Source organism: Aedes albopictus, chromosome 3 (genome assembly GCF_035046485.1).
Source record: "Aedes albopictus strain Foshan chromosome 3, AalbF5, whole genome shotgun sequence".
In the NCBI taxonomy this organism is placed as follows: Eukaryota; Metazoa; Arthropoda; class Insecta; order Diptera; family Culicidae; genus Aedes; species Aedes albopictus.
The window spans coordinates 2399721-2425720 of record NC_085138.1 but is presented as its reverse complement, the minus strand read 5'-3'; the positions used below and the strand labels follow the sequence as shown (position 1 = coordinate 2425720).

The 26000-nt window shown below is 37.6% G+C and overlaps 1 protein-coding gene across 1 annotated transcript in view; it reads left to right on the top strand.

The window, feature by feature from the left end:
• The window catches only part of LOC109411232 (homeobox protein unc-42), a 164419-nt gene that overhangs the window by 37607 nt on the left and 100812 nt on the right, over nt 1-26000 (top strand). The gene's annotated exons all lie outside the window — the stretch shown is intronic.

Sequence of the window (26000 nt, the reverse complement as noted above, 5' to 3'; positions counted from 1 at the left end):
AAAGACACTTGAGAAAACAATTCAGGGTCAACATTAGCATAAACATACACTACCCGCCATAAGAACCCTTTGAAGCCGGACCCCGCCATAACCCTTTGAAGCCGGATTTTTTCCAAGCGTTGTCATGGAGCTTTTACTACGTTTTTTTGTTGTTTTGGTGCGCAGTAGCATAACAAGGGTAGAATATCATGCGGAATATTTTTTTCTGGATATTCTAGGTCATCCAAACTGTTCTTGAGTTTAGATTTTAAAGTCTACGGGTGTAACGGTGACTTCTTTCCTTATACAAAGCTACGATTTGTAATCTATCATGTCTAGTAAGTCTTCTGCAAATTCAATAGGCAGTATCAAATCAGTCGGGATATTCTAGGTCATCCAAACTGTTCCTGAGCTTAGATCCTAAAGTCTACGGTGTAACGGTGACTTCTTTCAGTATACAAAGCTATGATATGTAATAGCGTGGTTCAAAAAATCGTTTTTGCTCCACACCGCTTATTCGATTCGTAACCAGATTTTAAGCCTTCTCCCAAAAAATGAGCTGATTTAGTTGAAAATTGAGAGTGCTCAAGCTCTTCAAAGTTTGTATGGGAATTACTATGAGAAAAGGACGTTTTTCATTCAATTGACCATAGCATTTCCCCAAGCGCCCTACAGTGCCCTTGGTTCTGCTAGGTTCCTCTATCAGCTACAACTTTGCCGAAGACCACATTCAAATCGGACGCCTCATTAATTAGTTATTGATTTTTATCCAACTGCAGAAACTTTAACAGTGATCGTTCAGCTTCCCAGCAGGCAACATTGCTGCACATGGCGCCAAAGATAGCACACATAAATCATGGCTACTATGTTTCAAGCAGTGGGGTGACACAGCTGTCAAACTCGGTACATCGCCGCTTCACCCATCATCGTTTTTGGTACGGCGCGTTTTGGTACCCACTTTCTGGCCGGTTTACCCTAACTTGTTCCTGATTTTCGGGTGTGTGGCTCGTGTGTTGCTAGTGCTTGTTTCGGAAATTACACATTTCGAACGAACTCGTTGTTTTTGATGATTGTTTCTCTTTCTTTATCACTTTGCACGATATTATATGTGGCAGCGAAGCAGTGTTGATGTTTCCAGCGCATTTTTTCCATGAATTAAGCAATCAAAACAAAAACATTGGACGCCATGTTCAATCTTATGCTGGGTAGATGATTTTAGCCCTTCGTCATCCCCCTGGTTTCAAGGCAAATTGCAGTGATGCCTATCGAATAGTGCAATCATCATGATCAAAGATTTTCATTCTGGATAAAAATCGATAACTAATTAATGAGCCGTCCGATTCAAATGTGGTCTTCGGCAAAGTTGTAGCTGATAATGTAGCCTAGAAGTACCAAGGGTCAACTAACACCCTAGGGCACATGGGGAAATGCTACGGTCAATTGAATGAAAAACGTCCTTTTCTCATAGTAATTCCCATACAAACTTTGAAGAGCTTGTGCACTCTCAATTTTCAACCAAATCAGCTCATTTTTTGGGAGAAGGCTTAGAATCTGGTTACGAATCGAATAAGCGTTGTGGAGCAAAAACGATTTTTTGAACCACGCTACTGAAGATGACCTTACAGTTGGGGTCGAAATACGTATCTGTCAAAGGAACAGTACTTAACCTTCCGTTAATCGCGCTGTTGTACTTTGTACAACACATGAGAATGATCGACTATTACGTTGAAACCATCTTTTCTATCGATGTCAACCCCAAATGTATTCTACAGGAATCTTATTTGGAATATTATAAGACCTTTTTTGAAAACAGTATAACTCCTTATAATGCGGAAAATTGAAAATCGCAATATGAAGAACGTACTATATTCAAGACAAGATAGGCAGTTGAATGTGAATTAGTGTATTTCAAAATCTTAATGATCTAGAAATATGGTGTCTTCGGCAAAGTTACTTGGGATATCAAGGGCCTTCGCGAGGTGATCTGAGAAATTCAGATTTCAACCGATAGGCGGCGCTAGTGAGCATGTAATTTTTATATCCCACTAGCTGTCCCGGCAAACTTTGTCTTGCCAAGCTGTGGTAGTTTGACAACTGTTGGGGTCATTTTGCACAGCACTCTAGATTGGTTTTATTTCGATCGTGTTGATTTTCTTCCCAGCTCATAAAAAATCACTACTTCGTCAATTTTCTTACTTTTTCAGTTGATTTTCGTAACTTTTATTGCTTATAAACACAGCCACCTTGAATACGAATCGAACCGTTCCAGAGTCTACTGATCGGTTCATCCGCTCGTGAGTTTTGTTGCCTCAAAGGGACTTCACACTCATTTTTATATATATAGATATAACTCAGGATCCTGAGTACTTAGAAAGATGGTGTCTTCGGCAAAGTTGTTTGGTTGGATAAACACTAACTGATGGACAGCCGTTTGGTTTAAAACTCCACATCTAGGTGGCGCTAGTGGGCATTGAAATTTTATAATTCATACATCTCAGGACCCTGATAACTTAGAAAGATGGTGTCTTCTGCAAAGTTGTTTAGTAGATCAAACACTAACTGATGAAGACAAGTATGATGTGGAATTCCACATCCAGATGGCGCAAGTAAGTACTCAAATATTATAACTCATATATCTCGAGATCCTGATTACTTAGAAAGATGATGTCTTCAGCAAAGTTGTTTAGTAGATCGAACACTAACTGATGGAGAGCCGTATGATTTGAAACTCCACATCTAGGTGGCGCTAGTGGGTATTCAAATTTTATAACTCATATGTCTCAGGACCCTGATTACTTAGAAAGATGGTGTCTTCTGAAAAGTTGTTTAGTAGATCAAACACTAACTGATGACGACAAATATGACGTGCAATTTCACATCCAGGTGGCACTAGTGAGCATTCCCATTTTATACCTCATATATCTCAAGATCCTGATTACTTAGAAAGATGATGTCTTCGACATTGTTGTTTGATGGATAAAGGATGGATGTACTTATCTCGTGACATTGACAACCTTAAGATAGAGTATATTGAAATACGACGGTCAGATATTGAATATTTTACTAAGCGCTTCAACGTCATGTAAAATTAATCAATGAAGTGCAAATTTAAACAAATTATAATCAACTAGTTGTGTAATTTTCAAATTTTGAAAACTTTCGGAAGTATAAAAATTTACAGCTCGTTGATTTTTTTTCTAGATGAATAATAACACGTTCATGCTTTTGCAAATTTACAGCTAGCGTCTTCTGGTGGCAGAAGCACGAATCAAATGGTCAATCAACTGAAAGCCATTGATCTACCAACCAACCTTGCCAAAGATATCAACTTCCCAGGTAATCAGACTCGGAGATATATAAGATATAAAATTTGCATACTCATTAGCACCACTTACTGGCGAAATATTGATTCCAACGACCCATCAATCAAATGCACTTAACCTATTTGACAACTTTGCCGAACTCACCATCTCTCTTCTAGTAACCAGGATCCTGAGAACTATTGCATATACATGTTTTATGTTCACTAGCGTCATCTAGTTGTGAAATTACGATTCAAACGGACAACTATCTGTAAGTTTTCGATCTTTTAGAAGGTCGGCACGAGAGGTAACTTTTCCTCCATTTGGTCTTTGATCTACCGAACAACTTTGCCGAAGACACCATCTTTCTGAGTAAAGTGGAGCTTCGTGGCCGTTCGGTTAGCGTTATCAAGCGTGTAACCGCACCATGCTATCCACTGGTGCATGTAATGTATGTCGTGCCCATGGTCTACCCAAGCAACACACATGTTATACAAAAGTTACGACAGCGCAAGTTTTGGTTGTATCCAGCTTTTTACGCTCGCCCGCCATAAAATTTGAATCACCCCTATTTGACAATTCTTGCCGACACTATAAAATATTTATGGTTGGATCGAAGCAAGCACTGACATGCCGAAAATTTTCAATGTTTACCATGGAACGTCATTCTGCTTTTCCAACGAGTGAAAATCGGTGGATTATTTTACTCATATTTAAAAATAAATAATAACTTTTGACTATTTTAGGTTAATAAAGAGCATTACACGAAAATGGATAGTTTGGGACGACGACTGCAGCCCACATTCTGATTCCAAATAATCTAGGAACAAGTAACATCGCCTGTGAGTGCGATTTATTTCCGAAGTTGGGCAGGAAGTTGGGGATCATTATTACTAAAACTCCGTGCTGATATGTGAAGCCCGTGGCCACAACTCAATGAACCGTGTCTTTAGAAAATAAGTTGGTTAAAGATCCTATATCCTTTCACCTGCAACGTCAAGCATTTTTTTTTTCTTCACCAAGAAATTGCGACCTTGTTTTGAACGAAGGAGAAATAAAAAAAAGATCATTTCCTCTGAATAAATAAAACCCACAGCGTGATTGGTTTGTCATGTACACCTCAAAACCATGAAGTTCCAAGAAGACACATTTTTGCCACTCAAAAAGGTCATTTGTCTGTAGAACTACGAATATGTAAAGCTTAGTCTTAGGCACGTCCTCTTTGATTTCATGAGATTTATTATGCCCTATTATGCCTAAAAATTTCCACAATATGTTGGAAAATTGAACTCAATCAGGACCTTAGCCTAAACTCGTCAGCAAACCTTTGTATAGCGTACACCCGTACACCGCACTATTGAGGGGGAACAATATTGAACCTCGATTTATTTTATTTGAATTTGTCAGTCATCTTTATAAGTTTCCAGTTGTAATCCTCCACCTAGAAACGTTCCACGAATCCTAAAATTGTATAAAATAATTGAATTATTAAAATGAAAAATGTAAAAAATAGAACTCTAAGAAACCGTAGCTTCAAAACAATGGCTGTGAAAATTCTTGACAGCTCAATCAACAATCCTAAATCAATGCCTACTAAGAACAAGCTATAAAATCTGTCGGCAAGAATTGTCAAAATCAAATCACCCGTCGTCGTTTTATGGCCAGCGTAAAAAGCTGGATAGAAGTTCATTTTACGTTATTTCAACACAATGTTAGAATTACGTAAAATAAACTTAAATAAGATATAACATGAAATTGCTCACTAGCGCCGCCTAGTGGACGTATAGGGCACTGCATTGTTTTGATTTTGTATGGGATTTTGACGTTTCTTGGCCTTGTTGTTTACAAAACTTCTGTAAGAGTGAAAGAGAAGGAGAGAATTTCATGCAGTGCCCTATTACGAATCAACTTTGTCAGCATCAAGTAGCTCATGAAATTTACAACAACTTTGCCAAAGACAGTCTTCCTCTAAACAATCAGGATCCTTAGATATTTCAGAATGTATGGGTGTTGTACAAAGTACAACGCGTGACTGCTCGCGTTACAAAAATTGGCGCGAGTACTGAAAGGTTAACACGATTTTCTTTTTACTTATGTCCAGTAAATCCTCCGCAAATTCAATAGGCAGTATCAGATCAGTCGGACTTCCTAGGCCATCCAAACTGTTCTTGAGTATAGATCCTAAAGTCTACGGGTGTAACGGTAACTTCTTTTACTATGCAAAGCTACTATTTGTAATAGATTATGTCCAGTGAGTCTTCTGAAAATTCAAAAGGCAGTATCAGATCTGCTGAGATATCCTAGGTCATCCAAACTGTTCTTGAGTTTAGATTTAAAAGTCTACGAGTGTAACGGTAACTTATTTCATTATACAAAGCTACGATTTGTAATCTATCATGTCCAGTAAGTATACTGCAAATTCAATAGACAGTATCAGATCAGTCGGGACATTCTAGGTCATCCAAACTGTTCTTGAGTTTAGATCCTAAAGTCTACGGGTGTTACGGTAACTTCTTTCACTATACAAAAATGATTTGTAATCTATCATGTCCAATACATCTACTGAATGTTCAATGGACATCATAAGATCAGTCGGGGCCATCCAAACTATTATGATGTTTAATATCTAGCATCTACAGCAATTGAAGTTTCTGTTTGGCTATATAGAGTTAGTTTGCATAATCTATTATACTTATTGAACCTCACAGAATGAAACCAAAGACTACGACATAACCAAATTACCAAAAAAAAATATTGTGTAACATTAGTATCTGAAACGAAATCGCCTCATGTCACAGTGGTTATATTTATCAATTAAGCTTCATAACAGTAAGGAAGCCCATAATATCCCAAAAATATACAACAATGCTTATTGTTACTCCAACTACTTGGTAAGTACAGTGGATTATGTAACACTACTTAACGTAGTGGCTAAAGCTATTATCACATGTGTAGACCTGATGCTATGGTCTCCGGAGTAGTGTTGTTGATTTGGAATATCTCAAAACTATCTTGAAATGACCCATGATATGCAGGGCGATTACAGATTACAGTTTAAAGCTTATTGTGAGAATGACTACTGTTACTATCAAGAACTGAACTTCAGAACTTTTTTAAGACTCTCAATGGCTTAAAGGTTTATAATAATATATAGTTGATCAGGTTGGTCAGTCACCGCGATTAATTATGAAACGTTACTCAATATGTCGGATATAGTTGATGTTACGAGTGTAGACCTAAAGTTCTGAACTCCAAAATAGTGTGGCTGACCTGGAACATTCCCATAGTGTCTCTAAATGGCATTTGAGATTTCAATAGCTTCACGGATCTCAGCTGATTAGCTATACTATTATTTATGGTGAAAACACATAAAGATTCTCTTATAGATTTGAAGGACTTCATTATAGAACAGTTTGGACGAACCTGAATTTCAGAAAGGTTTACAAAAAAAAACAAGTAGACTTCAGATTGGTCCAGCAACCACGGATAAATATGCAACGTTACTCAGTATAGCAGATACGGCTGTTGTTACGAGTGTAGACCTGAAGTCCTGAACTCCAAGATAGTTTGGCTAACCTGGAATATCCCTGTAGTATCTCTAAATGATATTTGAGATTTCAAAAGCTTCACGGATCCTAGCAGATTATGCAATATTATTATTTATGGCGAAAACACAGAGTTATTCTTGTAGATTTGTAGATTTGAAGAACTTCATTACAGAACAGTTTGGACGATTCTGAATGTCTCAAAGATTTGTAATAAGCTAGTAGACTTCAGATTGCTCCAGTAACTGCGGTTGATTATGCAACGTTACTCAGTATAATAGATATGACTCTTGTTACGAGTGTAGACCTGAAGTTTTGAACTCCAAGGTAGTTTGGCTGACCTAGAATATCCCTATAGTGTCTAAAAATTACATTGTATAGGGTAACCAATATAATTTGGACCCCCATATATTTTGGACCCCCTGTGTCCTTTTATCACAACTTACACAGGTTTAATGATGAGATGACGGAAATTTTTAGAATCATTCGCTAAATAAGATCGCTCTCCACGGGCAGCAATCATTTCCTCACTGGAAATATCCTTATTTGCCTTGAAATTATGTTTTGTTAATTTCGTCATCCGTGCGAGTGTCGCATCATGTTTACTAAAAGAGATTGCGGTGCTGAGGAAACTTGCAGATGTAAACAAAAACGTTCATCATTCTTGCGCATTAAATTCGCAAAGTTCGTCTAATCAGCCTTTGTCAATCAAGTAATTAGGATGTGATCCAGCATATCCAAGCGGCAAATTCTTGCAAAATAGTTTCAAACGAGTTTAAACAGCGGGTGTCCAAAATATATACTGAAGAGGGTCCAAAATATATTGGGGTGTCCAAAACAGTGAAAACTGATGCTTCAAAAATCAGTTATTTTCATCAAATTTTCAGCCAGAAATGACCTTGTGGGTATTTTTAACGGACAGTGGAGGCTTTTACGAACATACTAACATCATCATTATGTGTAAACACCCTCTGAATCTGTTTGATTTTGAATTAAATTCAAACCAATGTCCTCTAGGGGTCCAAAATTCAACCGTTACCCTATGTCAAGAGCTTCACGGATCCCAGTAGGTTATGCAATGCTATTATTTGTAGCGAAAATACATACAAATATGTTTGTAGATTTATAGGACAGAAACATTCTTGTAGACTATAGGACAGTTTGGAACATCTAGAACATCCCAGAATATAATACACCTTTGAATATTCTTGGCAAAGGTAAAATGAATACATATAAACGTAACCTACATCCAAGTTCATCTTTTAGATCGTTTTTTCCAAATTTCATGGTGTTCAGGGTGTTTATTTGTTCCGCAAGGTGCCCCCAACTGCCAAGCTACACCACTAATGGAGATACTCACTTTTTAGTGCTCCTAAATGGCAAAGTTGTTAACATCGATCAATGTAGGCGTTGGTTTTGTAGTGTCCATCTCTGACACTCATTACCTACGCTAGAAAAAGCTCGTTACAAATCATTCAGATCGTGAGGGAAGACGTCGTGATTGTATCTGTAGTTCTCTACATATCTTGGACAAGTCAGAGTGAGATGTTTGTTTCTTTTGATGTTGTTTTTCTAATGCACACCACTAAATTCATTCCAAAAACAATTGTACCAAATAATACTAACAACAAATAACTGACTTTCAGATCAGGCTTACAATCAAACATGAACAAATCCAAAAATCTCAGAAGAAATAACAATGCTTCGAGAAACATTTCAAGTCTCCAAGATGACGATTGTGTGATAATAGAGGAACCAATTCCAGTAATCGATTTGTGCAGCGATGAGGATAACGAGGTCACCAACTCTTCTGGAACTCAACGAGCTAAAAGAAAACGCAGATCTAAATCTACGTCGGTAAAAGCAATCAACTCAAATGAGTCAGCCATTAGCCCTGCTAGGAGTTCTAGAGACCTCAGGTCTTCAAGTTCTACGTCGATGCGCAGGGCGAAATCGCCCTTAACCGTAAACTGTCCGATATGCTTCGAATCGGTTCACCACCGGCAGGCCGCTTCTACCATTTGTGGACACTTGTTTTGCAGCTTGTGCATCACCGAGGAAATCCGGATTCGAAACAGATGTCCACTTTGCATGCGTCGACTCTATAGTTATCATGTACATCCTATTTATTTTACCTGATGTGCAGGAAGTGTCATTGTAATTTGGATCTATTTTGTAATAAATTATTGTTTGCCTCACCGTATAGCGTATATAAATATTTAGTTAGGCGTAGACTTCGGGTCACGTCGAGTACTTGTTGTGCGACCTATGGTATGTTCTGAGAAATACATGGTTAACCCTTTGGAGCCGGAGGGGTCATATATGTATGACCCCAACATAGAAACGGCTGTATAAATTCAAGAAACTCGATAAAACAGAATACTGTCTTCGGTAAACTTGTTGCAAATTGAGGAAAAATGGGCATATTTGTATTTGGAGCTCCTAGAACAACCTGAACACAATGGAATTTGAAAAAAAAAAAACGAAATAATTGACATACCACTTGATCTAGAAGCTGAACTTGTATGTGGGTAGCGTTTATATGTATTCATTTAACCTTTGCCAACAAAAACCCGAAGGTGTTATATTCTGGGATGTTCTAGGTGTTCCAAACTGTCCTATAAAGAAGTCCTTCAAATCTACAAGAGAAACTATATGTGGTTTCACCATAAATAATATCATAGCATATTCAGCTGAGATCCGTGAAGCTATTGACATCTACAATGTAATTTTTAGACACTATGGGGTTATTACAGGTCAGCCAAACTACCATGGTGTTCAGGACTTCATGTCTGTACTCGTAACAAGAGTCATATCCGTTATATTGCGTAACGTTACATAATCAACCGCAGTTACTGGACCAATCTGAAGTCTACTAGCTTATCACAAATCTTTGGGACATTCAGGATCGTCCAAACTGTTCTATACAGAAGTTCTTCAAATCTACAAGAGAAACTTTATGTGTTTCGCCATAAATAATAATATTGCATAATCTGCTGGGATCCGCGAACTTCTTGAAACCTCAAATGTCAGTTAGAAACACAGCAGAGATATTCCAGATCAGCCAAACTACCTTGGAGTTCAGGACTTCAGGTCTGCACTTGTAACAAGAGCCATATCTGTTATAGTGAGTAATGTTGCATCAAGAACTCAAGCGTAGTTTGGCTGACCAGGATTATCCCTGTAGTGTCTCTAAATGTCATTTGAGATTTCAAAAGCTTCGCGGATGCTAGCAGATTATGCAATATTATTATTTATGGCGAAAACACAGAGTTATTCTTGTAGATTTGAAAGACTTCATTATAGAAGAGTTTGGACGATCCTGAATGTCCCAAAGATTTGTAATAAGCTAGTAGATTTCAGATTGGTCCAGTAACCACGGATAAATATGCAACGTTACTTAGCATAACAGTTACGGCTGTTGTTACGAGTGTAGACCTGAAGTCCTGAACTCCAAGGTAGTTTGACTGACCTGGAATATCCTTGTAGTGTCTCTTAATGACATTTGAGATTTCAAGAGCTTCGCGGATCCTAACAGATTATGCAATATTATTATTTATGGCGAAATCACAGAGCTATCCTTGTAGATTTGAAGGACTTCATTATAGAACAGTTCGGACGATCCTGAATGTCCTAAAGATTTGTAATAAGCTAACTTCAGATTGCTCCAGTAACTGCGGTTGTTGTCAGATCTGCCCTCGTAACAACAGCCGTATCTGCTATACTGAGTAACGTTGCATATTTATCCGTGGTTACTGGACCAATCTGAAGTCTACTTATTAATTATATACCTTTGAGACATTCAGGTTCGTCCAAATTGTTCTATAATGAAGTCCTTCAAATCTACAAGAGAAGCTTTGTGTATTTTCACCATAAATAATAGCATTGCCTAATCAGCTGAGATCCGTGAAGCTATTGAAATATCAAATGTCATTCAGAGACACTATGGGAATGTTACAGGTCAGCCAAACTATCTAGGAGTTCAGAACTTCAGGTCTACACTCGTAACATCAGGTATATCTGACAAACTGAGTAACGTTTCATAATCAATCGCGGTAACTGGACCAACCTGAAGTCTACTATATATTATTATGAACCTTTGGGGCGTTGAGAGTCGTCCAAACTATCTTGAAATTTAGCTCTTGATAGTAACAGTAGTTATTCTCACAATGAACTTTAAACTGTAATCTGTAATCCCCCTGGTATATCATGAGTCATTTCAAGACAGTTTTGAGATATTTCAGATCAACAACAGTACTCCAGAGACCATAGCTTCAGGTCTACACATGTGATGATAGCTTTTGCCACTACGTTAAGTAGTGTTACATAATCCACTGTACTTATCAAAGTATTTAGAGGATCAATAAGTATTGTTATATATTGTTGGGATATTACGTGCCTCCTTACTTTTATAAAGCTTGATTGCTTAAAACAATCACTGTAACTTTCGGAAGACATACTGGACATTATAGATTACAAATTGTAGATTTTAATGAATGAAGTTACCATTACACCCATGGACATTAGGATCTTAACTTAAGAACAGTTTAGATTACCTAGGATACCCCGACTGATTTGATACTGTCTATTAACCTTTCAGGAGACTTACTGGACATGATAGGTTACAAATCGTAGCTTTGTATAATGAAAGAAGTTTTTTTTTAATCTGTATTAACGAGATTTTTAGCCCTAGGCTAGTTCATCTCGGGACCCACGCTTTACTTCCCTTCCGAAGGAAGAACTCACATTTTGCGGATTTGTCGGGAGTGGGATTCAATCCCAGGTCCTCGGCGTGATGGTCAAGAGTTCTAACCATCTCACCAGGTCCGCTCCCCTCTGAAAGAAGTTACCGTTACACCCGTAGACTTAAGGATCTAAACTCAAGAACAGTTTGGATGACCTAGGATATTCCGACTGATCTGATACTGTCTATTGAATTTGCATAAAATTTACTGAATATGATAAATAACAAATCGTAGCTTTCCCAAGTAACACAGAAAACATCGTTGAAAATAAAATTCGAAAAAGATGTTGTAATGCAGTACTATAATCGTATTTATACACATCTTGTGTTGAAATCATGTTTTATCTATGTTTGGCAATAACAATCCACTGAAAATTATAATCGACCTCAGAACAAGTTAGAGTAACGTAAATTTAACGTTGATTACACAAAAATATTGTATCCTCATCATCTTTCAATTGAAGATGTTATGTAGAAAATCAGCAGCACATAGTTATAACATTTGGACTCACATATGTTACAAATACGTTATTTTTACGTATCAAATACGTTCTGCCAGTTCGCACTTGAAAATTATTTATGAAAACTCTTTTGCCTTAAAATATTAGGCAATTCAATTACGATAGCAACTATGACAGCATCCAATACTATTTTTTTTTTCGCTCTTGATGTTGCCGCTATGAACTAGCTTAACACATTGGTATATGGATATTATCTAAAAAAAAAAGTTGGTGGCTGTACAAGTCACTTCAGGACTGAATGGATGGGAAGAAGCAAGCCACTCTTTGCACTTCACATATACGCCAGGCATCCTATCACCTAATAATCACTTTAGGTACTTACCTAGCGGCTAAATCACACTCAAAATCACTATATTGACCCCGAAAAATGTTAGGAAATAAATTTCTAATATTGGCTCCATGAACTGCACTCTAGCTTTGTTATTATTATAACTATGTTTAAAACTAGTATCTGAAAACAAAAATTACACCGTTGTGTTTTTTGTTCAGAATACGTTACTATGATGTTTTATTTACGTATTTGAAACGATTCAAATGGTTTTCATCAAATATGTTATTGAGATGTACAATTGAAGTAATATAAACGTATTTCAAATGTTTTCAATTTCTCCCTACCAGTCCAGATAAATAACAGTGCCTGCCAAAAAGTATCACACAAACATTTTTATTAATAGTCGTTTGCTATTCTATATGTTTTTCGCCCGATAAATATTTATCTGAGATAGTTCAAACATTTGATAAAATTATAAAATTTTGTTGTCCATAACGACTAAAAATTCTGCAGTCATAAGCACATCAGATTTCATTATTAAAAATAACTTACCAAAATTTCGTACCGGCACTATGTCAAGTAGCCACCATGTTGCATGTCTGGAAATTTGGTTGAAAAACCTACAAAAATCAGAGATATGCCAAAAACTTTTCTTCGTATTTCCAATCCGATGGAAAGCGAATGAATTCATGAAGAGTGAACATGCTTGTTTCACCATAAATTTTGAATGGCACATGGAATTTAGTCATGGTGACCAAACATCGAGGATAGATTGCAAATAAAATGTGAGGCATCTATTTTTTTAAGCCATCACTAAATACATTTATTTGTATAGTGTGCGTTTGATAAATTAGGATTTTGCTAATAGCAACAAGTCTTTACGATGTTGCTGAGAACGTATTCAATACTTTAATTTATGTTATAAGAATGTATTGAAAAACATCTTTAGAAACATCAAAGATGTTTTATAAGCCGCCATTTTTTGCGCTTTTTCGGTGTTATAAGTGTATGAAAATAAGTTTTTCTTATTCGGAACAAAACTTTGACGTTTGTATGAAACATGTAATACATATATACATTATCATAACAACTTGTGTTACCGTCAAGGCGCCATTCACCGTGGGGGCTCCATTCACCGTGTGCCTTCGAATATTTTTTCATTATTTCCATATTATGTTTGAATGATATGACAATTTCCCTTCAATTTCACCAATACACCACTAATCTATTGTTACCATGTCAAAACGCTCATTAGAAACATTTAAAAGTATCATTTTGACACTAAAGTGTGTTTACATGAAGCGGGTTTCTGCTCATTCACTGTATTCATAGTGAAAAAACAAAAACTGCGCTAAGGTAATTTAAGCGATAAACTAAATGTAGTAACGTTTTTATTCCACCAAGAAGCAATTAAATTCACATATCAGGTATGTATTTTGCATTACCGAAGTAAGTTTAACAAGAAAGTACGATTACTCGTACTTTTTAATTGAAACAAAAAAGCACGGTAAATGGGTACCCTAAAAATCAATGGTCTCCATTCACCGTGCCCCATATTGTACCATATATTTAGAAAAAATCGAAAATTTGAACATTCGTTTTTCTAATAAAATCTTGCAAGTTATTACTTGAAATGAATTTAAACGAAGAGCATTCCCTTGGCTGGGTTGTTTTGATCATTTTTAAACAAAGTAGAATAAAATTTCTCATACACGGTGAATGGGTCCCTACTACCACGGTGAATGGTGACCTACCACGGAATTTTCTACTTCTGTGGATATTGCTTTAATTTTAACCTATAATGAAGGCAATTAAAAGCGGCACCAACAATATTTATAAGACTGGTGTCAAATGACAGCCCTTTTTTGCACCGAATCCTCTTAGATCCACGGTGAATGGTTCCTTGACGGTACTTGGGATTGCATATCGAAAGACGTTACCGTTTCACCCGTAGACTTTAAAATCTATACTCAAGAACAGTTTGGATGACCTAGGAATTCCGACTGATCTGATAATGTCTATTAACCTTTCAGATAACTTGCTGGACATGATAGATAACAAATCATAGCTTTGTATACTGAAAGAAGTCGCCATTACACCCGTAAACTTTAGGATCAAAACTCAAGAACAGTTTGGATGACCTAGGATATCCCAACAGATCTTAAGATCTTAAACTGTCCTTTGAATTTTTAGAAGACTCACTGGACATGATATATTACAAACAGTAGCTTTGTATAGCGGAAGAAGTTACCGTTACAACCGTAGACTTTGGGATCTATACTTAAGAACAGTTTGGATGACCTAGGATATCCCGACTGATCTGATACTGTCTATTGAACTTTCAGATGACTTACTGGACATGATAGACTACAAATCGTAGCTTTGTATAATGAGAGAAGTTACCGTTACACCCGTAGACTTTAGCATTTAAACTCCAGAACAGTTTGGATGACCGAAAAATATTCTGCATGATATTCTACCCTTGTTATGCTATTGAGCACCAAAACAATAGAAGAACGTAGAAAAAGTTTCATAATAACGCTTGGAAAAATTCTGGCTTCAAAGGGTTAAGTAGATTTCTATCTTTCCTGTCTTATTCCTAGATTTTGCAAGGTTATGGTCAAGACAGCGGAGTAAATTTTGTCCTGGAGTCTGCGAATTTGTGCGACTTGCTCAATGCCAATACAGGTATGTTCCGTTTTTATCAACACGGTCCGCGATTTTCAGTTGACAAAAACGGAATAGTGATAAAAACGGAATAATTTTCTTTGACAAAATATTTTACAACATTTTAATATGAATTAGAAGTTTTACTGTAGAACACATTCCAAAAGTAAAAATATGCAGTTTACTATGAAATTTAATTGTGTTTTAATGTCTTTTAGCACATCTTGGTTGCACAGTTCAAATATTTTTTTTTTATCTGTATTAACGAGATTTTTAGCCCTAGGCTAGTTCATCTCGGGACCCGCGCTGTACTTCCCTTCCGAAGGAAGAACTCACAATTTGCGAGTTTGTCGGGAGTGAGATTCGATCCCAGGTCCTCGGCGTGATAGTCAAGTGTTCTAACCATCGCACCAGGTCCGCTCCATGAATTTTTTTTTTTGGCTGTGACGCCGACAAGAGGTTTTCACCACATTTCTGGAAATCCATTTTCGTTTAACGCAACAATGACACATATTACAGTTCCATGACCCGGATCGACGTTTTAAAATATGATATACTTCCAGGAATGAATAATCTCCAGGAACGTAATTTCGATATCCTAACAAAAAAGGATATGTTCCCTTCCTTCCGGAAGGTATTTCTCCACGAGTAATATATTCACAGATTCCTATAAATATTTCGTCTAGAATACTTTAAGGAAATCTCCAGGAATTTTTCTAAGCAATCACTTTTAACTTCACCAGAATATTGGATTCCCCAAGAAGTTCCTCCATAATTCTTCTTGATTATCTTGTACCATGCCGATTGTTTATCTTTTGGAATTCGATAAGAATTTTTAGAGAAAAGAGGTTCCGCCCCTTATGATTTCTTCAGAAATTTCTCCTCAGACCAACCTAGATGTTTCTTTTTAAATTTCTCCTGTAGTTTCTTTGGGGATGCCTTCAAATATTTTACCAGGAATTGAAATTTATTAACCTTCCTTATGCATTATGTTGGGAACAGCTCACTGACGTTGTGTACGGTTTGGGTCTATAATGGCCAATCAAGAAAACCATACTGGGATTAAACCTAGACATCCTGCTGAAATTAATACAAGAGTGGCTCTGGAGATTCACCAGAATTTTTCTTTTGAAACACAGGTTGGACTCGAATAACTGGAGTCGTGTTTTGGCGCTCCCCAAAAATATATCTTGCAAACGGTATGCTGAAAGAAGCTAAAATATTGACTGATTACTTATCAATGTTGTCTTGACAAAATGTCCATTTTTCAGCTTTTTAGAATATTCCGTTTGCCAGATATGTGTTCCAAAGCATCAGATTCCGGCTTCGGATAATCGAGTCCGAACTGTATAGGAGTTTCTCCATTTCTTTAAAATTTCCTACGGGAATTGTTTCAAGATTACTTTCTGAAATCCCTCCAGAAAATATTTCTGGTATTTCTCCAAAGGTTCTTTCTGGAGTTCCTCCAGAATTTCTTTCTGGGACTCGTTCAACAGTTTTTCTAGAATTTTATCAGGAGTTCTTTCTTAGATTTTTTGAAGAATTTCTAATACTATTTTTCCCTGGAATGTCCTCCTTCCATAAATTTCTTGAAAGGATTCCTATATGACTTTGTTTTGGTATTTATGCATAGTAGAAACACCTGCACCTAATGGAACTTTTATTAGGAATACTTCCCAGAGATTTTAAAAGAGAATTCCATCTTTCATCTTTGTTATTTACCCATGACTGCTAGAATCAGCCTTGGGCTGAAAATCTCGTAAATAAAGATAATATAATAATAATAATTCTCCCCGATTTCTTACTGCGTTTACTTGGAATCTCCCAGAAGTTTAATCTAGTAATCTTCCAGGAATTCTTTCCTCAAACCCTCCAGAAGTTTCCAGGGAGTCCTGCTGATGTTCTGTATAGAAATTTCAGGGGAATTTATTGCTGAAAACCCTCCAGAAGTTCCTTGTTGGAATCTTTGAGAAATTTCTTCTAGGAATCCTGTATAAGTTCTCTCAAGAAATCATCCAATTTTTCCTCGAAGGATACTTTCAGAACTGATGGGATTCCTTTAAGATTTTATTGGGAATCCTTAGTTTCTTCTGGGAACCCTTCAGGAGTTTCTGAAGAAATTCCCAGATTGTTTTCCAAGATTCTAGACTCCTCTTTCTTAGAGAAACTTATTTCTGAAAGACTAATTCACCTAAAGGAGCTTCTGAATTATTTCCTGGCGATTTCTCAGAAGAAATCCATTGAGAAATCAGGAGGAATACAAGGGAATCCCTAGTAGGAATTACTAAAGAAAACTAAGGATAACAGGAGAGATCTCCGGTAGAAATTTAAGTCGGAAATAAATAGCGACCAGGAGAGAAGCATTCAGCATATCGCGTTATTTCAATAAAATCGTGTAAAAATCGCGTGGAATTTATTTCACTTGAAAAAGTCTTGCAAAGAAGATTGTATTGTAAAAATTCAGGCAATGACAGGCAAAAAACCTTAAACTATTAAATTTCTCGAATAACACTTGAAGAGGCAGGCCAAGTTGCGGTTGGTACGTAGCGCCGTAAAGATGAAGAAGAAGAAAGGAGAAGAAGGATCTTAAGAAATACCCAGAGGGACATCCTGGAGCAATCCCCGGAAGGGACACCAATTAACGTGCCTTAACACAATAAGCTAATGAAAAACAAAATGCTCGATTTATTAAGGGTGATTTTTTCCTATTGCCGGATAGTCGAGTTCGTCCTTTGATGGTTTTATACTCACATCCCATCTATTTTTGACCTATAATGATTAGCTACTTATGTTACACTTGGTAAATGATTGAGCCATTTTACCAAACGACAAAATTGTTGATGATGATATTGATATTCACGTGTTACCTCTGCCACCTCCTGTCAGATTTTCATTTATTAAATTGGCTCGGTTTAATTTTTCTATTGAACTATTGGTTTAATTTTTCTCATGTTCAAATAAGAAGTAAAATTATACGTGAGAGAAAGCATGAATTAACATTATTTACACTTGAATTTGAATAGTGTTGAAAGCTACTGTGGCGTATACGTCTTCTATGTCATCATTGGTGGTAGCTTCAAATTCATTCATGGATGCATTGCCTCAAGATTAATGTTAAACTATAAATAACTCGTATTCGAGGAAACAAATTTGACACAGACTTTAGTGTTGACGAAAACGGAATGAATTGGCTTCTTTAACGGTGTTGAGATAATTCCATATTCTAAATCTGCATGCAAAATTGAGCCGAAATCCAAATTTTCATGAATTTTGGTGCCCGGGAACCTATTTAAAAATCAATTTGAAGTTTGTATGGGAGCGATTTGTCGAATCACCCCTCGTCGCACTTTGTACTGGGCGGAGCTGTCAAGCAGTTGCCCAGCTGTCAAAAGGTGATTTCGATAAATCTCTTCGAAATCGATTTTAGGTACCAAACTCAAGTTCTAAAAATCTGAAAAAAATCATAGTGGTTCAGAAAAAGGTGCTCTTTCGTATAAAATCAAAAAATCAAGACATTTTTCTTAATTTAAAAGCCCAATTGTTGACGAAATGGGATAGTGACAAAAACGGATAGTGATAAAAACGAATAGTGACAAAAACGGAACATACCTGTATCTACATTATGTACTACCACAGGAATTCCGTTTCCAGTATTTTTTCCTAAACATATCACGTGATAGTCTGGTTATATTCGCCAAAGCTCACACAAAAACACCCAGGCTTGTGCCCTGTATACACAGTTAGGTCCGAACATAGAATGCCACTGGGGGGTCCAGCCATCATACCGCATCATGCTACCACGTGACTCAGCTGGGAGGGCGACCGGCCTCCAATGAATGGCATATTAGTCGCGTTTTGATCCGGGCCATAATCGCGCAATCAATTGGTGGTATCCATTTAAATAATACTAATTAGTAAATTGATTGTAATTAAATTATCGATTATCAGCGTCGGTAATTACATACAGAGTAATAGGCTAAACCTAAATTCGGTGTGCTGTCTGGCGTCCAGCAAATAATGGCGGCGCGGTCATTTGGACAGCAATCGATCGGACGTGATTAAGCGTGAGTGACGTCGCGACGTGGATTCCACTGTCAACGGCCGCGCCGGCCGCACACAGATGGCCTTGATGGAAGCCACCAACCTCGTCGTCATCATAGTAGGCAGGACGGACAAACCATGACCAGGATCAATTGCAAGCCTTCTAGATTCAATGTAAAATGGAGGAAAGAGTAATTGATGTTCCCCCGCCATTACTCGTTGATTTTTTCGTGTCATTTTTTTACAAAGAAGATGAATAATGTAAACGAACAATGTCCTTTCGTTCGCATAAAAAAAAGAGATAAAAGCTGCATATAAAGTTTGTTTGTCAATTCATAAAGTTGTTATCAAAAGCTTTTTAGCTCTTTATTACTGTTTTCTCCGTTAGGTCTAGGGTGGTGCACTGCGGTAAGCAAGGATGTGGCAGAGAGCACTCAGAGTGTATCTCGGAAAGTGCACGGTAGTCGAGTGGATTGGGTGGTGTCATTTTCGGGATAAAAGCCTGGCATTGTTTTTTTTTCTCTCCATCACTGTTTAATGGAGCATGATGTGTTGTTGCAAGTACTAGGCGGCAATCCAGAGTGTTTACGAGGCATAGTACCGATCTGCTTTTTAGCATAACCCACGCGACAATACCGCCATCAGCAGCCATCAGATTGTAATGAATAAACGCACTTTTCCATTCATTTTCTTTGTTTAACATTATACGTTTCAGTGAAATGAATGAAATTGTTGTTTTCACTTCAACAAACAGTTTTGCTGTATTATAGCAAAATAAATCAATGCTAGGAAAATTCCAGCATATGTATCAGAAGGCCGGCTCCAGAGACACGTTATCCTCCATTTGGGACATTTGTGTGAATTCGCGTAACTCACCGAAACAATCCGTTCCCAACTATCAGTTGACATGATACGGGACTTCGCGATGCAAACGACTTGCTCCGCCAAACCTCCGCTCCTCAATGAGGTAGCGGTCCGTAGGACTACCGAGAAATCGGTAGGTCTGGCCACCCTGTTGCTGTCACCGATGTTTGCTAGGGGAAGGACACCCAAGGGGAAAGTCACTAATCTTTGTTCATCATACCCTACAATTTGTGCTATCGACAAAAGACAATTGAGATAATCAAGCGGATTTGTGCAAGATTTATCCCTGGGACCACAGAACGTACCAAAGATATAACATAAAAAATCCCATGAACTCGAAATTCTAACCAAAGCATAGTCTATGTTCACTTTGGCGTGGCGCTTGCAACCAAATGTATGATAGAATAGAAGGGTGGCTCATATCACCTAATAGGATGTCATCGATATAACATCATTATGGTCAGTGGCTTCGTCAGTTAAAAGTCAGATGAGTTTCCAAGAAATAGTTTACTTTTGAGCGTTTGATACGGGTCACTCTATAATTTACTGAACTTTATTTTATTATTTACTTTTAGAGAATTATTTAGGATTGAGAAGTCCCCTCTGGATCTCTTCCAGGAATTTGTTGAGATTCATAAACAGGTTCTACATTAGATTCCTCCGGCTAGTCCTCCCGGGATTTGTCCTGGGATCCTTCCAGGATTTATTAAGGTATTTCTCATAATATTCCTTCTGAAGTTCTTCCAGACCCTCCTACTAATATATCTTCAGGTGTTCCTTTACGGGTCCCTTACTGTTGTTTTTCACACAAAACACTTAAATAATTTTATTCTGAGATTACACCAGCAGTTGTTTCTAGGATCCTTCCAGGAAATTCAGCTGTAACTTCTTCCGGCGTTCCTCCAGAAGTTCTGGATTACTTCAGAAAACACAGCGCAACATTTTTTGTCTCAAGAGCAAACTTATGTGTCTTTGACAGATTTTGGGCCGCTTAATCCGAATCTGATCAGATTTGCTCCAGCACGTCACAGTTTTGAGCTATACCTCAATTCATATTCAAGCAAAATATTTTGCAATTATTGCAATTTATTATTCATGCAAAACATTTCGTTTTACCAAAACAAATATGATAGATTTAAGCACTGGGTGTTCTTTTAAAATTCCTTCACACTGCATGAATTCTTCCAGAAAGTACTCCCTCCATGAATTCCTGCAGGATTTTATACAGAAATTTCTTCAAGAAATGCTTGGACAAATTCCTGGTAGAATTCTTGGAGGAATTCCAGAAAAAAAATTTCAAGGAATTCCTGAAGAAATTCCTAGAGAGAATCTTAATGGAATTCTTGAAAGAAGTCTTGAAGGTATTGCTGAAGTAATACATGGCAGGGAATTCTGGATTGTTGGAGGAGGATTTCCTGGAAGAATTCCTGAATGCATTTATTGAAAAATCCCCAGAGGTTTTCCTAGAGTAATTTATAAAGGAATGCCCAAATTCCTGGAGGGATTATTGGAAAAATTTTTGGGTTTGGAGAAATTCTTAACAGAGTTACTGTCAGAATTCCTGAAAGAATTTCTGGAGGGATTTCTGGATGGATTCTTGGAGAAATTCTTAGCAGAAGTTTTTTAGGAATAACTGAAGAAATTCTTGGAAAAATTCCTGGAGGAATTTTTGGAGAAATTTCTGTAGAAGTCTCGGAGCAGTTCTTCGGAGGAATGCCTGAAGTTGTCCCAGGAGCTTTTTCTTGAAGAATTTCTAAAGGTTTCCTGAAGAATCCTGGAGGTATTCATGAATTGGTGGTAGATTTTTTGGATGAATTCTTGAAGGAATTTCTTGAAAGAATTCTTGGAGGTATTTGTGGAGGAATTCCTAAAGGGATTCTTGGTTAAAGTCATAGAGGGACCCTTGTTAAATTCTTGGAGGAAGTCCTGGATGAATTCTTGGAGAAATTTCTCGAGGAATTATTGGTGGGATTCCTGGAGGAATTCTTGGGGGGAATTTCTGAAGATATTATAAGAGGAATTCCTGAAGAACTTCCTGGTGGAATTCCACGAAGAATTTATCAAGGAATTCCTGACAGAGTTCCTGGAGTAATTCCTGAAAGAGTTCCTTGAGTATTTTTTTTTATTCCTAATCACTTAACCTAATTTACAGCTCTTTTTGTCGTGAGTGATTCCAATTGGACACAGCATTTACACTTTGTACAGCGCCTACATGTATTCTATTCTAATGTAACTATATCGAACTGTTGCCTTGTGCTGCTTCAACTTTTCTACCCTGTCCACGGTAGAATGATGAGCACGATGATGCTGATGTGTGGCTGCTGTTCCTTTTCCAGTCCGATTGGGGGTCGTCCATTATGAGTTGCGGTTCGCCGATATCCAAATTCCGGGTCCGTTAGAGCTATATGCTCCGAAGAGGGTCAGGTGTCAGTTGCTCTCGGGGAAAAGAGCAACTGACGAAAAATTTCAAGTGCCGGGGCTGGGATCGAACCCATGACCATCTGCTTATGAAGCGAACGTGTGGACCTCTGCGCAACGGGCCCCGACATCCTTGAGTAATTTTGGGAGGAATTTTGCCATAATTCCTTAAGAACTGCTGGAGGAATTTCTGAGAATATCTCTGAAGGAATTCTCGGACGAATTCTCCGAATAATCTCAGAAGTATTTTCTTGTGAAATTACTAAAGGTTTCCTGAAGAATCCTGGAGGTATTCATGAAGAAATTTCTGTAGGAACTCTTGAAATTTCCAAACAAATCCATGGAGGAATTCCTAGAGGATTTCCTGAAGTAATTTCTGTTGGTATTCGTTGAAAAATTTCTTCACGAATTCCTGGTGGAATTTCTGGAGAAATGCCTGAAAGTAATCTCGGATGAATCTCTGGAGTAATTTTTGGAAGAATTTCTGGACGATTACCTGCGGATTACTGGAGAAATTCTTTGAGGAATTCCGGGAGAAACTCTTGGATAAATTCCTGGAGGAATGTTTTCAGAATTTCTTGGCCGAAGTCTATGAGGAATTCCTGGAGAAATCGTTGGAAGAATACCTAATGGGATTCTTTTAGGAATTCTTGGCAAAATTTTTAAAGAGAAATTTGGAGAAATTCCTGATGGAATTCTTGATTCCTTGAGGGAATCTTGTAGGAATTTCTGGTAGAATACTTGGATGAAATCCTGGAAGAATTTTCGAGGAATTTCATGAAAAACTCCTGGAAGAATTCTTCCAGGAATACTTGAAGGAATACCTGGAAAGATTATTCGAGGAATTCTTGGCGAAAGTCTTGGAAGAATTCCTGAAGATTTTTTTGGAGAAGCCACCTATAAAATAAAGAGATTCAGTAGAGATGGGGAGCTCGAAGGTCTTAATTTCAGAATAATTTGGGTGACCTAGATCACCAAGTGAATGTTGCCAAGTTATCAGAATTGCACTCCGAAAATTATATTCGGCAAATATTCGCTACAATAAAAATATCATAAGATTTACAGATATTGCGACTCATACTTCAAAATACATTGGGTCTATTTGAATACCAGTGGACACCCAAATAACAACACATAGAGATACTCGCAATAGTATGAGGTGTAACAGACACAATCGTGAAAGAATTATGCCAATAGAGTGAACAGAAACAAGAGTAGAGCCTATAGGACTTGAAGGTCCTAATTCAAATAGTTATCCCATGAATGTACCAAAAGCATTATAGTTGTGCACTGAGGCTCCATCAGCAGTATAGACTACATCCCACGAATATTTTTTTACAATTAAAGCATGATACAGCATGTAGATATCGTAACTCAAACTTTAAAGTGTTTTGGAGGCCATTTGTATTTCAAGGAATGTCCAACTACCATAATGTCGAAATGCTCGTAGCATTGCGAGGTCTAATGGACATCAACGTGACTAAATTTCATGAACAGAGTGGACACAAATGATGGTAGATGTTGTAGATCTTAAGAAAATTAATTCCAGAGTAGTTTGGATGACCTATATCACCCAATTCATGTACCATGAATATTCTAGGAGTGCTTTGAGGCTTTCTGAGTACCGCAGACTATGTTCTGTGATGATTCATCGTGTATAAAATTTGGTATAGGATGTTGGATTTGTGACACAAACTTCGGAGTACTTTGGAGGCCTTAGAATAGCTCTGGGATCAAAACTTCAACAGACTATGATGGGTAGTAATACATTGAATGTCAAGGATCAGGGAAAACTATTGGTGATTAGCGAAAAGATGAAATTTGAGTGAAAACATGTAGAATTTATAAAAAAAAATACAAAAAAGCCACGTATTTTCGGCTACCAGCAAAAGGGAGAGGTACCATGCATTTGTTAGCACAACTATTCCCCTTGACTATAGAAAAAAAACAGGGTAAAATGTTTAAAAACAAAGAAGATATTGCATATCTGCCAAAAGTAGATCGTCCCGGGTGTTTACGGGTTAAAATAACATTTTCATTGTTATTTCACTGAGTTTAGCCAACCATGAACTAGGTGGCGGTAGTGGTCAAACTCGAACAAAAACGATGTGAGCGCCACAGATTAGTAGTTTGCCAAACTTTTTAAATTGACCGTTAAATTGATGTACAAGTACGATGAGATTGATAAGAATGTTACGTATGTGCTGAACTGTTAGCATGGCTGCCAGATGTTCACTTTACCTATAATCGCGCATTTCAAGGGGTTTCAGGGGCGTTCCAGGGATGTTACAGAGGAATTCAGAGGATTAATGGGGACAAAGGGATATTTCAGGACGCTCCAGGGGTGTTACAGGGGGTTTAAGGAGCGATCCAGTGGTTTCAAGAGGGTTTTAGAGGCGTTCCAAAAGTTTTACATGGTGTTAAGGGGGTCCTATAGGTCATCCTGATCTTCAGAGGATTTTGACACTCGAACGACCAACTGTACCGATGAAACGCAAAGTAGTGTACACCGATACCTATACTTGTTCTGTGGCTTAGTTGGTTAAAGCGCCGGTCTAGCGAATACGGAGTCGTGGATTCGAATCCCACCAGAACGCGATTTTTTCACAATTTCATCTCTCAATTTGCCAATGAATCAACATTCTGTGTCTTCTAATTTTCAAGTTTTTCCCAGTACGTCAAGTCGTACCAGCACATTGGTACAAGCCTGTAAAGGGCAACATAGACATGTGTACAAAAAACGAAATGTAGCGCGTAAGCTTCGACCAAGAAACACGTGCTGTATATAATAACCGAGAGTAAACGGGGGAAGATGTCCTCACCCTGCATTCGTTAGCTGAAACCGCAACTAAATTAAGTTTTATCATGATATGGTCTTCTACAAAGATGTACCTTAGGGTCTCAACTATCATGCATTCAATTCTGAGCCAAATCGAACTCGCCAAACCGGCGTGCCGTATCAGAGACTGAAGGTCATCCAATTTCCCATATATTTCGACTGAACATCCCATACAAACCTTCAACTCATTTGCGCCAGCTCAGTTTTTAACCGATTGAGCTGAATCTTTTACAGGTTGTTCTTCTCATCCAAAGGCACTATTCTAGAGGGTGCCCCGTGGAATTTCTCGACATTTTTGTATTTGGGCCAGTCTACGGTACATGTTTTATAACAACTTTTGTTATAAAAAATTGCTGTAACAAAATAACACAGCCTGTTATAAATTTTTAATGTCCATCTAGTCGGGATGTAATAGTTTAGTGATTAGTTTTAATAAAAATAAATCTATCAAAAGTAACACAGTCGTTTTGCGTGCTAAAAGTTTTGAACAGTGCCTACTGCTCCGCGAGTAGCAGCATCAATTATGATCTTATCAAAATAACATCAAAGCATTCATCATTTCAGTGCACCGCTATAAAAACCAGATGAATCAACAAGACCATCGTCTAGCTCAATGAGTTTATTATTTATGGTCCATATGGTACACCCATCATTAGTCGTTCTGCTACAGTTTCAAAAGCCGTCTGCAGACTGGGTCATCAAATTTCAAATTCTACCTATTTAATGTATGTCACTCGTCAACCCCTCGACAATTGCGACAACCCGCTGGGACAACAAATTGAAAATGCACTTGACTCGTACCAGGCCAC